Genomic DNA, 9,702 nt, shown 5'->3' with positions numbered 1-9,702 from the left:
TGTAAGTCTACTTCACTATAACACATTGATGATTCAGCGGTACATGTAAAATGCCCATATAAAAAATATAGCTGTCTTTTTCTACATATTCTAATATATAAATAGAATAATTTAGTCAGTAGTTCTTACCTTCTGATCTGAGTGACGTTAATGTTCAGATTTCTTAAAGCAGCTCCCAGGGAAGTTTTTTCAAACCCAGAATTTCCTGCCTGAAACATGAACTCTCCTTTATCATTGGACATCCTGCATGTCAAATGATCGCCACCAGATGGTGATCTTATACACTGATGAAGACTGGTCCTTGGTGAAAACTGAATTGGTTGCCGAAATTAAGCCATGTGAACTCAGCAGTGATACTTAGCAATAGTGAAAGGCATGGACTTGCTGTGTTTCCCTCTGAAACCTGCTTTAAAATGGGGCATCTGTTCATTTGTTTTAAAGGGGTTTTTCTTCTTTTCTTGGCTCTTCGGTTCAAATTTATCTATGGAAACCAAAGTAAAGTAATATCCCCATAAATTTATTATAACATTGATGCTAATTGAGTGTGTTAAGGTTTTTGCTTTTGAGTGTAGTTATTTTATGGCTGTTACCAAATTTCTAATAGGTTTAAAGTAGCATTTCAAAAATAATTAGGTGTATGTTTTTGTGATTGAGTACTTTATATTTTACTTACAATCCCCTCAATTAGGCATATAAGCAAACTAAAATTATATGTAGAATAAAACTATATGTAGTTTAACGTGAGGGAAGGTATGTAGCCTGATGGAAAGAGCATAGGCTTTGAAGTCAGATGGCCCTGGATTGGAAAATGATCAGCTATGTTACCGTACCTTTTTAAATTCTTCTTGTGAGAATTAAAAAATAAGGATTGCAAGTGGCCCTCTGAAAAGTGCATGCTCCCTGGAGGCAAATGGATGTGATTTAAAATTTTAGCTTCTCCCAAGTGTACACTGCAGTACCTTGGGAAAGTTACTTTTTAGAGCCTAAGTTTCTTCTTTTATGTATTTGGGATAATAATACCTGCTCCTAGAAATGTTGAGGGCAGTAAATGAAAGAATGCATGTAAAGCATTTAGAAAGTTTTAATAAATGATATTGATTACCTTTATCATCTGATACCATACAAACTAGTGATGACCACAGTGTGGGTCTCTGTGTAGTAAGGAAGAAATACAACTAAATTCCTGTCCGTTGTTGTTAAAAGAGATTGTTCTTCCCACATCTATATTTTTTAAGAATTTAGGAAAATACAAGAATGTAGCAATTTAAAGAATTTAAAACATGTTTTTCTCTTAATTAGGAAAAAAATGCCTCCATTCCCCTCTCTGCCAGCTTTTTCTGGTCAAATAAGGAAACTTCACTGGGTCCTTTGCTTTATGTCAGCAGCAGCCTTTACGTCGTTAGCTCCTCCACACTAGCCCTTCTGCCCGTGGCTTCACCTGCTGCACCTGCTACGGTGGAGGTCTGGGAGCAGATGGCCCTCCCTCTGACTGCTGTCACGAGGTCAGTGGCAGCCTGACACTTGTCCTCATGCCTCTGTCGCGCTCCCCCTTCACCTCCTCAGGGAGGCATTCCATCATCTCGCATCAGCCCAAGAAGGGTGAGAACAGTAAGATATTTTAAGGGAGACAGACTCCATTCATGTAACTTATTATAGCAGGTAGTTATAATGGTTCTGTTTCATTATTGTTGTTAACGTCCTGTGTGTGTAAATTCTGTGTAGCTGTATACGCAGAGGAAAAACGCGTTGAGGGTCTGGTACCATCCGCTGGGGGTGTTGGAACTAATCCCTCAGGGATCAGGGGGCTGCTGCACTGGAAACGTGGGTTTTCGCTAGCTTACTCTCCAAAAACACATATTCCCACTGAGAATTGTGAGAGTGTGTCTCATTACCTTTATCAGCTTTAGATACTAATTACAATTTTTTTTTTTTTTTTTTTTTTTTTTTCCCTGATCTGATGAGTAAAATTTGCCTGACCTCTAGTGAGAGTGTCCATTTTCTCATATGGCTATTGGTCATGTGTATTTTCTCTGAAGGGAATTGGTTCATAGTCTTTGTCCATTTTTGTACTCTTTTTACTTCTTTTTTTAAATCAAGAAGTTTCTGGTATTAGAGATATTTAATGCCATGTCTGTCATTTCTGCATATATTTCTTTGTGTTCTACCTTGTCTCTTTATGATGTTCTTTCTCTTAGAGAAATGTTTGATTGAAAAGTTTTTTTTAATGTTTATTTGTTTTTCTGAGAGAGAGAGAGAGAAAGAGTGTGAGCATGAGTGGGGGAGGGGCAGAGAGAGAGGGAGAGACACAGAATCAGAATGAGGCTCCAGGCTCTGAGCTGTCGGCACAGAGTCCGACGTGGGGCTCAGACTCACAGACCACAAGAGCTGAAGTCAGACGCTTAACTGACTGAGGCACCCAGGTGGCCCTGATTTTTTTTTTTTAATAGAGTGAAATAAATACGTTATCAGTCTTTTTCTTATGGCTTCTAGATTTCTCATCTTGCCTAAGACTATTTCCCCACTCGAATGATATAAAATATTATTTTAAATTTTAGATATTACCCTTCTAGTTAGCTTTAATCCATCTAGAATTTATTTTTACTTCTGGTTTGATGAGTAGACAACTGTATTTCATCAAATTGGAAAACCAGAGAAGTCTTTTCTTTTAATAAATGCGTTCCTTTCTGTTTCTTGACTCTATTTTGTCTTAGAAAATATTTAATATATGTATTATTGCTGTGTTGGTACCATACTCTTGATTATCATGGTTTATAGTATACTGGAATGTCAGGCAAAGTGCTCCCCTCCCCCAGCTTTTTTTTTGTGATTTTATTGGGAATAGATTATCATAGAGATAGTTGAATCTTATTACTTGTATGAAGACTGAAATCTTTAGTATTTTGCATTTTAATGTTTGCTTTTGGTATCTAGTCAATAATTTTTATCATTTTTAGGCAGGTTATTTTTATTCTCATTAAAGTCATATTGAAAGAGTTGTACTTGACTTTAATATTTGAAAGTTTCTTGAGCAAAAGAGGTTTAGTGATATTTTCTAATGGTCCAATCATAAATCTTGGTTCTGGAACTAGATAGTAATGTTTAAGTAATCCTTGTGCTTTAAATACTTTTAAACATGGATTTCAGAATTTTAGAATTCACCAGAGGACACAGCTAGAAGGCTTATTATAAATATGGAACAGAATGTAAATGTTACCAATCTTGATACAAAAACAAAAATCTAATTCAAAACTGAGATGGTGAAGGGGAGATGGTAGGTGAAAAAGAGGTGTGTGTGTGTGTGTGTGTGTGGTGTGAGTGGTATGTGAAAAATCCTGGTATTTCTTTTTCTAAAATACACAGATGCTGCCTAAAATGAGATTTTATTTATTTATTTATTTTTATGTCTCAATAAAGCTCTTTATTTTTTTTAANTCCACATCCTCGCCAGTATCTAGAGTTCTCTGATTTGCTCATTTTAGCCACTCTGACTGGTGTGAGGTGGTAATTGAGATATTATTTAAAATTGTGATGGCGACTCTAGTTATGAAAGAACAGTTATAAGATGGAAACAGAAAGTAGTTCTGTCTGCTGAGTGGACATGGTATGGGAGGAGTACTTATTTGGGAAGACTTGTGTAAAGACTTGATTTCTTCTACTACTTACAGGTTAACTTAAAAATTTACTTCAAAATGTAGTTGCGGTGTACTGATACCAAAAATCTTTAGGATGTATTTTTAAATTGTTATATACATAACAGTGACCACTAATGTGGCTGCCTTTTTTGTAACAATATATATACTTCTGTTTGCATTACAGAGATGGAGACAAGGTTGAAAATGGGGCAGAGAGGACAAGGGAATAAAGGAGACTGTTTTGATTCACATAAATGTGTGGCTAAATGAAATAAGCCAGATACAGAATAACAAATACAGCAGGATCTCACTTATTTCAGACTTACAGAAGCAGAGAGTAGAACAGATGGTTGCCAGGGGCTTGCAGGTAGGATGAAATGAGGGGGTTGATGGTCAAAGGGTACAAAGTTTCAATTACCCAAGATGAGTAAGTTCTGGAGATGTGTTCTACAGTGTACAGTAACAGCACACTATTACAAAGTATACAGCTAACAATACTGTATTAGATACAGTTTTTTAAAGACTAAGTTACGTGTTTTTACCACACATAAACACACACAATGATAATAATGATAGTAATAAATTTGGGAGATGACAGGTAAATCTGTGGCCTTGATGGTGGTAATGGTTTTATGGGTTTATGGGTTTATTTATCTCCAAACTCATCAAGTTACATGTATTTCATATGTACAGATGTCTACGAGTCGACCAAAGCTCAGTAGATTGCCTTAAAAAATAAGGATTGCTATTAAGTAAAAGTGAAAAATCTTTAAAGAAATAGCCAGGTTAAAATTCCTGAGCTTGTATATTGAGTTCATAGCTTTTTATTGGGAGTAGTAGAATAAAACATTACCTTTTTATTTAATCTGTAAACTTGATTTTTAACTTTTAATTTGAATATTGGCTTTAGTAGTGCCCAGGATACCATCACAACAGGGAGCATGTTGGAGAAATGGATCTTTTGTATTTTGATGAAGAGTTAATTTTGTTTGGGCAATTTGGGAAATTAAAAATCTGTATGTATCTAATTTCTTCTTTTCCCGTTGGGAGCTCTTAACCTTCCTTTTCTCTTCCTCTTTCCCCCTTTCCCCCTTTTCCCCTTTCCCCCTTCTTCTACTTAAATCTCTAAGCTCAGGTTTTTTATAATCCACTTGGGGGAGACCTATGCCTGACCAGGATGTTAAGCTCTTAAATAATTGTGGGGAGGGACAAGATATTCTATAGGAGGTAAATTTCAAGAGGTTATTGTAGGAAGTGATATTGAACCTGACTGTTTGCAGATGCTTTTCATTCTGGGTATTATGTATTAAGGATTTTTTGAAGTCAGTGACTAACATATTTTTTCTATTTGCTTTTTTAAAATATATGTTTATTTGCCAAGTATAAATCATAGAAAGGTAGAATATTTTAAAAATATGATTATTTGCTTTAGTGTAACTATTGATGGCATTGGAGTTTCTAATTCTTAATCTGGTATATGTCTTCAGAGAATTTTACAGGATTAGCTGGTAGTAAGATTTCATTTTGGGGAAATAGATATTTCTATAGAAAATGCCGTTTATTTGCTTTGTTAAAGACCTAGATGGTACCAGGGAGCAAATATGTCGATCCAAAGAGAATGTGTTTAATTTAATTTAGATTACATTTTATATGAATTTGGGAGACATTTTTTTTTCATTCATATTCAGTTAGAATTTTGTTTTAATCATCTATAGTTGGAAATTTTTTTCCTTAAATTACTTTATGCATAGTTGGAGTAGAGGAAAAGCATGGACTGAGAAAGACTAGTTTTGAATCCTAAACCTACTTCTTACTAGATCTGAGACTTGGGAGAAGTAGTTTAACCTCTCTGAGCTTTAGTTAGAGTTGAGAGGATTAAATGAAATCTCTGAAGGTTAAATGTGCTACATAAAAATAGAACATATACAATCGTGTTTAGCATAGTTTTGGCACATAATAGGTGCTCAATAAGTATTTTTATTATTTTCTAGAAACCCAGAATAACAGAATGATACACTTTTTAGTCTTCGTTCTTTAAAATGTTTGTTGGGGGCACCTGGGTGGCTCAGCTGGTTAAGTGTCTGACTTCAGCTCAGGTCATGATCTCACAGTTGGTGAGTTTGAGCCCTACATCGGGGTGTCTGCTGTCAGTACACAGCCTGCTTCAGATCTTCTGTTCTCTTTCTGGCCCTCTCTGGCTCCTCTTCTCTCTCTCTCTCTCAAAAATAAATATTAAACTTTTTTTAAATTCTTAATAAATAAAATGTTGAACAAACAGCATCATAGAGAGACTAAAAAGAATATAATCCACTCACAACTCTTTATTATTTCTTTATTAATTTATTTACTTACCTGTTTTTAAGCAAACACTAGGCTCAGTGTGCGGCTCGAACTCATGACCCCAGGACCAAGAGTCACATGATCCACTGACTGAGCCAGCCAGGTGCCCTCGCTCACCAGTCTTTGATTCTGTATTTTAAACATACAGCCTTTTACAGTGCTTTGAGAAGTGCTGTCCATGGACCCCCGCCCGTCCCTGAGATCAGGGGATCTGTAAGGTCAAAACTATTTCTGTAGTAGTGCTAAGACATTATTTACCTTTTCCACTTGGGGAATTTGTATTGATGGTGCAGAAACCATGGTGATTGAAACTGCTTGTCTCTTCGCCCAGCACAAGGCAGAGGTACCAAACAGCACCGGGAGGCGTTCTCTGTTTAAAAAGGGAAATGAATTTTTCACTCATGAATGTCCCGATGAAGCAGTAAAAGCTATTTTAGTAAATCTGAACCTTTGGATGCACGTTGCTTTAATATTCTGCATGAGAGAATAGGAAGTGTGCATGAAAACAGTTTCTGCTGCAGCACTAGTAATTGTCTGGGGTAAGAGGCCCTGGTGTGACTGCTTGAAATGTGAGCTTGGACTAGCTGCCTTTTCACTTGAAATAAAAACTGCAGACTAAACTGCCGTTTATTCAGACTTCACATTTGGCAGATATTTCTTTAAAAAGCTCTGAAATGCATGAACCTGCTGCTTCAAAGAAAACAACTGGTAGTATTTGTTACCAGTGATAATAAATGATAATAAATCTAGCTTTCATGATGAAAGAGGAAAGTTGGAAAACGTGTCTGCCAGCCTGACCTTGTCAGTTTCTTAGTAGTTGAATGTCTGATAAGATTGTTGGTATTAACAAATAGAATTTTTAACAAATTGTATAATGAAATGTGAAGTTTGGAAAATTTCTAGTACCCAGTGAAAACATATTTTACAAATGGGTGAGAGAGCCATTTAAAGTGCATGGTAGACCAGTAGATTTCAGTATACAACATATAAAAGCATTTATTGCTTTTAATTTTTTTTTAGGTTTTTTGTTGTTTATTTTTGAGAGAGACAGAGCACAAGTGGGGGAGGGGGAGGGAGAGGGAGACCCAGAATCTGAAGCAGGCTCCAGCCTCTGAGCTGTCTGCACAGAGCCCGACACTGGGCTCCAACTCACAAACTGTGAGATTATGACCTGAGCCGAAGTTGGTCGCTTAACCAGCTGAGCCACGCAGGCGCCCCATCATTAGAAATTGTTTTAGATTTTACCTTGCAAACTGACCTTTAAGAAATGGCTACTTTTTGAGGTGCCTGCCTGGCTCAGTCTTAGAGCGTATGACTCTTAATTTTAAGGTCCTGATCTCTACCTTGGATATAAAGCTTACTTAAAAAAAAAAAAAAAAGTAGATAAGAAGGAAAAAGGCTGGTAATATATATCAAAGAGGAATATCCACTTTACCTGAAAAGAATATTAAAACACTCCTCCCTTTTCCACCAGTATTATGTGAACCTGGAATTTTTTTTAAGTTTATTTATTTTGAGAGTGAGTGCATACACACGCGCGTGCGCGCGCGCGAGTAGAAGTGGGGCAGAGAGAGAGAAAGAGAGAGAAAATCCCAGGCTGACTCTGCATGCAGGGCTCCATCTCACCAATCGCGAAATCATGACTTGATCAGAAATGAAGAGTTGGACGCTTAAGCGACTGAGCCACCCAGGCTCCTCAACCTGGAATTTTTAAAATACAATTTAACCAAATAAATCATATCCTCAATTAGAGAAGTAAATGTGAAAATCCAGTTGCCTTCCAATAAGTCGGATATTAGAGATGACCAAAAATGTTAAAAGCCACCTTTCTCACTAAATTTTTTATTTTTGAAAGTGATTATTGTTCCATAATGTTTATGTTAACATGTAATGGTTTTGTTGCTTTAAACTGAATTTAAATATTTTAAAGTGTCTCAGCTTTACTTCCCCTATGATCAATACAGTTGTTAAACTTGTGTAAACAAAAGCCCTTTGAGGTTATTGTTCTGTCAGTTTTAAACAGTGTCAAGAGATCTTGAGTCTGAAAGCTGCGGAGGTGCTTCTCGGTTCCTTTTTTCTCGCTTAGCTCTTATCCGTATAAATACTTAATTTTGGTTAGGATAATTATAAACCATAATATGATTTCCCCATCTTGTTATTAATATAGTTACGATAAGTTGGCATAAAGGTAGTAATGATAAGAAGACAGAACTTTTTGAGATGAGAACATCTTTGCGTCTTACCTGAAATTAAGAGAAAGGGCTAGATTTAACCAGCTGTGCTGTTGGCAAGCCCTTCCTCCCTCCCTGTCCCTCACTGTAGCCATCCCTATTTACCTTTGGAGTATGCTGTCTTTTGAACTAACGTTACAGAAAGGTTTCAGCCGAAAACTGGTTGCTACATTTCTCTTTTGGTGTTTTCAGTTATAAGTAAATGTGTGTGTCATACTCGGAGTCTCTTTTGTGACCCCGTATAAGTTATTAGCTTGGAAGATTAGGTAACGTAGAGGACCGTGATTGGCTGTACCATAAAAGCAACTTAGAAGAGTTCATCTGTGCAAAGCACAGTGACCTAAATCAGCCATGTACTCCCTGTCCCTGGAGTCTTCAAGGGACTCAACTGCATTACGTTGTCAAAGACAAGACATTTATACATTGCCATGGAAAGATTTCGCCTGGAGAAGAAGTTACCTGTATGTACATAGTTATGACCTTGTGTTGTCTTTACAAACACATTTGGCTTTTTCACTTTAATAGTGGAGCTTGAAGAAATGTCAGGCTTATTAGCACTAGCTTAGAATAGTATCATCCTCTGTGTCCTTGGCTGTGGAAGTCATATGCTGAAAAGAGTAAATCCTTGTGTGAAGTTAGAAATGTTTGTAGCATCTTTATTATTCTATAAAATTAGGTTTTCGATCAGTTACTATTACTTGAATGAGACTTTTAAAAATTCTTTTTGGCCAGGATATTAGGAGAGAAATTAATTTGTGGTAGGCATCTTCTGATTCTGTTTTAATAACAGGTTTTGTAAATCTCAAGTGTCAAAAAAAGTATGTAAGACCAGATTTATGAATATATTGTTAAATAATCTTTTAACTTTTTTTTGTCCTTAATATAATACCTTTGACATGTTAAGGTTTGATTTTTTTTTTTTTTTTGGATCATTTGGCCAAGAAAATACACATCACAGATTTTGCTATTGCAGGTAGGAAAACTGACTTATGTGAAGGATTAGTGAAATGTGTTATGTAGTTATAAAATCTGTTTCAGATAAAACCTAATTGGTTTGATTTTGCTGGGAATTCCTGCTTGTGGATTGAATTTAGGTTTTATCATGTGTTTGTCATGGGCTTTTTTTGTTTATAAACTGATTTATTAAATTTAAAAACCTTGAGTACCTTTTTATGTTTGAGGTTTGCGTCTGTAAGGAGTTTTTGAGTGAATCCAGTATAAATTTTTAGTTGAGTGCCTTGTCCGCTGAAATGTTCTCAACTTTCAAGTACTTATTAGAGAACTTACTAAGAGCCCTCCTTGATGTTAGGATATAGTGGGGAGCAAAACAGATGCGATTTCCCTCATCTTGGAGCTTATTATTCTACTGGGAGATAGTAGAAAGAAGGTAAATAAGTAGGTGCATAAACATGTAAAGAAAGCTAAAAAAAAAAGTAGTTACATAAATATGGAATTACAAGATTTAAGAAATGATGTAAAGAAAAAGTACTAAGTGTCCT

The sequence above is a fragment of the Crocuta crocuta genome, unplaced genomic scaffold, assembly GCF_008692635.1.
Source record: "Crocuta crocuta isolate KB4526 unplaced genomic scaffold, BGI_CrCroc_1.0 scaffold253, whole genome shotgun sequence".
Lineage (NCBI taxonomy): Eukaryota > Metazoa > Chordata > Mammalia > Carnivora > Hyaenidae > Crocuta > Crocuta crocuta.
This window is presented reverse-complemented; position numbering follows the sequence as displayed.